The sequence below is a fragment of the Notamacropus eugenii genome, chromosome 1 (assembly GCF_028372415.1).
Source record: "Notamacropus eugenii isolate mMacEug1 chromosome 1, mMacEug1.pri_v2, whole genome shotgun sequence".
Classification (NCBI taxonomy): Eukaryota; Metazoa; Chordata; class Mammalia; order Diprotodontia; family Macropodidae; genus Notamacropus; species Notamacropus eugenii.
This window is the reverse complement of record NC_092872.1, coordinates 207,870,884-207,876,234: the sequence shown is the minus strand read 5'-3', so window position 1 is coordinate 207,876,234 and position 5,351 is coordinate 207,870,884.

Below are 5,351 nucleotides of genomic sequence, written 5' to 3'. Positions count from 1 at the left end.
ATCATGTTTCTCAGGGGAAGAGGCAGAATTACTCGAGATAGCTCGGTTCACCTCGATCCCCTGCCGTTTCCTGGGGGGGTCTCGTGAGAGCTCTAAGATTTAGAAGCTCCCACCTTTACCCGCCCGAGACTGTCCACACGGAATTGAGCTTCCAATCCCAACACCTTTAGGCTGGGAAGATTAAAATAAAATAGGTTAACAGGGAATTGAAACTCAAGTTAAGAGCAGATGCGATTAGTATCAAAAGGTCTTAGATTTTTCTTTGTCCATCCCTTAAGGCCTGAGAGGAAGGAATTCAGAAAATATAAGTCAGATATTAAGTTATGGATAGAATCTTATCTTACTCTCTTTAATCATAATCTACTTGTAATATCCTCACAAATAAAATGAAGAGGTGTGGGTTGGATGACAGTATCCTTAGGTAGTTAGGAAATGATCAAATGACAAGACCATTAAAATAGTGATAAATGAATTGATATCAACGTGAAAGGTAATCTCTAGTGGAGTGCCCCAGGGATCTCTCCTTGTCCCTTTTTTGTTCAACATTTTCGTGAACTTGGATGAAGGCATAGCTTGCAGACAGATAATACAGATCTGTAAGAGACAGCTATTACACTGGACAAGAGTCAGTATCCAAACACAGGCTAGAACAACGAGCCTAAACTAATAAATGAAATTGATAGTGACAAATGTACAATTCCATTGTTGAGCTCCAGAATTCAACTGCACAATTATGGAATGGGGGGAGGGTATGGCTAAACTTTTTCAGGTGAAAAAGATTGGGGCAGGTAGTGGATTGCAAGCTTGTTATGAGATAATAGTCAGCCAAAAAAATAAAATTAGCAAAAAAAAAAATGTGATGTGATTTGGACTTCATTGAATGAATGAAGAACTGTTTATCACTTAAAATGTTCCAAGCCCTGGGGATATAAATACAAAAAGCAAAACAGGACCCCACCTTGAGGAAGCTTACATTTGAAGAGGGGAAGATAACACATAAAAGAGAATGATGGCATTTAAAGCCAGACATTTATAGGGATGGTGAAAGGGGATATAGGAGTATAGCTTGATACGCTCTATTCAGGTACAGTGGCAGAGTTGATTTGATCATGCTTCATGGTTCCAGATTGGAGGGGCAGAGGAGAAAGAAAATATTGTCATTGAGGGGGTTAGCAGATGAGAGTGAAATGAAGCATCCCTCTGCTTTTTCCAGAAATATCAGTCTGGACAAAGCAGTTATCAAGCAGGAGAGGGAGACTCCAGGGGTAAAGATCCTCTAGGGTGAGAAGGTAACTGTTGGGACTATATTTAAGCTTCTCCTTTTTGGTTTCTACTTGGATCAACTGTGTCTGCCTATATGTTAGTGCACCAAATATTGTCAAACAGAAAATTAAACTAGCAACTTCATTCTGACTCAAGGATGAGAACAGTCTTCAGCATGTTATTAACAGAGGACTAATATCCAGAAAGGAGGTAAAAGTTCTACTGTTCTGTAGTCTGTTCTGATTGTGTCTTGATTCTTGGTAGCACATTTTCAGAAGACAAGTAATAAAAATGGTGAGGGGAGCACAGACCATGTCATGGGAAGTTTATTTATTTAGTTTTACAAAAAAAGCTATTTATTTGTTTGTTTACCGTCTGGTTTTTAAAATTCTTATTTATTTATTTTTAGTTTTCAACAGACACATTCCCAAGATTTTGAGTTCCAAATTTTCTCCCCATCTCTCCCCTCCTCGACCCCAAGACATCATGCTTTCTGATTACCCCTTCCTTCAATCTTCCCTCCCTTCTATCACACCCTTCCCTTCTCTTATCCCCATCTTCTCTCTTTTCTTGTAGGGCAAGATAAATTTCTATACCCCATTGCCTGTATATCTTATTTCCCAGTTGCATATAAAAACAATTTTTAACATTCATTTTTAAAACTCTGAGTTCCAATTACTCTCCCTTCCTCCCTTCCAACTTATCCCCACTGAGAAAGCAAGCAATTCAATATAGGTTATACATATGTAGTTATGCAAAACACTTCCTTAACAATCATATTGTAAAAGCCTAACTATATTTCCCTCCATCCTATCCTGCTCTCCATTTATTCTATTCTCTCTTTTGACCCCATCCCTCCTAAAAAATGTTTACTTCTAATTACCCTCCTCTCATTTACCCTTCCTTCTATCATCCCCCGTAACCTCCCGCTTATCCCTTCCCCCCCTACTTTCCTGTAGTGTAAGAAAGATTTTCATACCAAATTGAGTGAGCATGTTATTCCCTCCTTAAACTCAATGTGATGAGAGTAAGGTTCATTCTTTCTCTCTCATCTCCCTCCTTTTCCCTCCATTGAAAAAGCTTTTCCTTGCCTCTTTTATGTGAGGGATAATTTGCCCCATTCTATTTCTCCCTTTCTCCTCCCAATATATTCCTCTCTCACCCCTTAATTTATTTTTTTAGATATCATCCCTTCCTATTCAACTCACCCTGTGACCTCTGTCTATATGTATATAATCTCTCCAACTACCCAAATACTGAGAAAAGTCTCAAGAGTTACAATATCTTTCCATGTAGGAATGTAAACAGTTCAACTTTACTAAGTCCCTTATTATTTCTCTTTCCTGTTTACCTTTTCATGCTTCTCTTGATTCTTGTGTTTGAAAGTCAAATTTTCTATTCAGTTCTAGTCTTTTCATCAAGAATGCTTGAAAGTCCTCACTGAATGACCATCTTTTCCCCTGAAGTATTATGCTCAGTGTTGCTGAGTAGGTGATTCTTGGTTTTAATCCTAGCTTCTTTGATTCCGGAATATCATATTCCAAGTCCTCTGATCCCTTAATCTTGTGTTATCCTTATTGTATTTCCACAATATTTGAATTATTTTTTTCTGGCTGCTTGCAATATTTTCTTCTTGACCTGGGAACTCTAGAATTTGGCTACAATATTCCTAGGAGTTTTCAGGAGGCAAGTGGTAGATTCTTAAAGTATTTATTTTACCCTCTGGTTCTAGAATATCAGGGCAGTTTTCCTTGATAATTTCATGAAAGATAATGTCTAGGCTCTTTTTTTGATCATGGCTTCCAGGTAGTCCAATAACATTTAAATTTTCTCTCCTGGATCTATTTTCCAGGTCATTTGTTTTTCCAATGAGATATTTCACATTGCTATTTTTTCAGTCCTTTGGCTTTGTTTTATAATTTCTTGATTTTTTCATAGTCATTAGCTTCCATTTGCTCCATTCTAATTTTTAATGAATTATTTTCTTCAGTGAGCTTTTGGACCTCCTTTTCCATCTGGCCAATTTGGCTTTTTAGGGCATTCTTTTCCTCATTGGCTTTTTGAATCTCTTTTGCCATTTGGGCTAGTCCATTTTTTAAAGTATTATTGTCTTCAGAATTTTTTTGGATCCCCTTTAGCAAGCAGTTGACTCATTTTTCATGATTTTCTTGCATCACTCTCATTTCTCTTCCCAGTTTTTGCTCTACTTCTCTTACTTGATTTTCAAAATCCTTTTTGAGCTCTTCCATGGCCTGGGACCAATTCATATTTTTCTTGAAGGCTTTGGTTGAAGGAGCTTTGACTTTGTTGTCTTCTGTTTGGTCTTCCTTGTCACCAAAGTAAGATTTTATAGTCTGATTTTTTTTCCAGTTTTTGCTCATTTCCCCAGATATTTACTTGACTTTTGAACTCTTTGTCAAGATAATTCTCTGCTTCTAGTGGGGGTGGGGGTGGGGTGTTCTGTCAGCCCCTCAATCCTCCCACAGTCTGTAGACCTAGAATTCCAGAAACTGCTGCTCCTGCCCCTGCTGCTGCTGCCATGGGCTCCTCCAACCCCCTCTGCTACCCTGGGGCTGAGGCCTGACCGCTCTACTCTTTCACACAGGTCCCACAGATTTTTTCCACTGATCTTCCAACTTGTCCTCTGCATTGTGGGGTTATGAAGTCTGAAAACCACCCCAGATGCCCAAGATTCAGTTCCCCCAAGGCCTGCTCAGGTCTCATCTGTGCTGGCTCAGCTCACACTGGTCTGTGTTCTGCTCCCTGCATGGTGTGATAGACACTGCCCAGCGACCTTCCAGGCTATCTTGGGGTGGAGATTTGCTTCACTCCATCATTCTGTGGATTCTGCAGCTCCAGAATTTGTTTAGAGTAATATTTTACAGGTATTTGACTGAGTTTGTGGGGAGAGCTCTAGCAAGCACCTGCTTTTACTCTGCCATCTGGACTCTGCCAGGGAAGTTTATATTTAAAGGCTTGGAGATGTTTTCCTTGAAGAATGGAAGACTTGGGGAAAGAAATGAACATTAACTTCAAGGGGTAGAGAGACAGACAGAGAGAGACAGAGACAAAAAGAGATAGAGACAGAGACATGAGAGACAGAGAGAGAAAGACAGAAAGGGGAGACACACAGAGAGAAAGACAGAGAGGACAGAGAGACAGAGACAGTTGGAGACAGAAAGAAGGAAGAGACAGAGAAAATGGAGAATTTCCCTAGTTAACCACTCATTCTCAATAACCACCATGCGCAGCCACTGACACTTCTGTGAAATGTCCAGTTTCCATTCACTAGAGTGGGCCTGAGTAATACTGTGGGAAAATACCTCAAAACGTTAAATGAACAGAATTTTATTTTGGTGCCTGACATCTTGCTGTGTATACCAAGAGAATGTGAGAGTCTTTGCCCAGAGAATATGGTTTGAAACCCGCATGGCAAAGTAGAAAGAATTTGGAAGTCAGAAAGATATGATAGGGTTTTAGATGCCAGTTTTCTGTGAGCAGAGAAAAACATTGTCAGCACCTAGCTGTGTGAATTTCTGGGATAGATAATGTTGTTTTCCCAAAACTAATTTCTTGTGGAAGGGAGAAAGTGTTCTGGGAGGTTTGAACTGAATAACATCACAGAAGCATGGAGGGATATAGTTTGAGGAAGTTGCATTTTCAGTCTTACTTGGCTAGTCAAGTTAGGATGCTGTACAAGTGGGCATAGAGGGTTCCATTGCTCGGCTTCCCTTCGATGAGATAGGTCATGACTTTAAACCAACCAAGAGGCAAGTCTGGTCGTGCTGAAATCCTTCCCCCTTTCCTCTTTGAGATATTCTATCTTCCTTCCCCAACCCTCTCCCCCTCCCCCTCCTTCTTTCTTCCACCGGGAGGATGTGTGTAAGAATCAAAAGTTTCCCAGCTCTTAAAATTAGATTTATCATTTTTATCTCATTAGTTTTGAATTAACTGGCTATATTAAGTGATTGATATTAACTGTTCTGGTTTTAGTGTTTCATGAGTTGTGAAGGGGAAGGCAGAGAAAGTGGCGGGGGGAGAGACAGTGGCAAAGTAAGAGAGAAAAGGTGACTGAGGTTCACAGAATC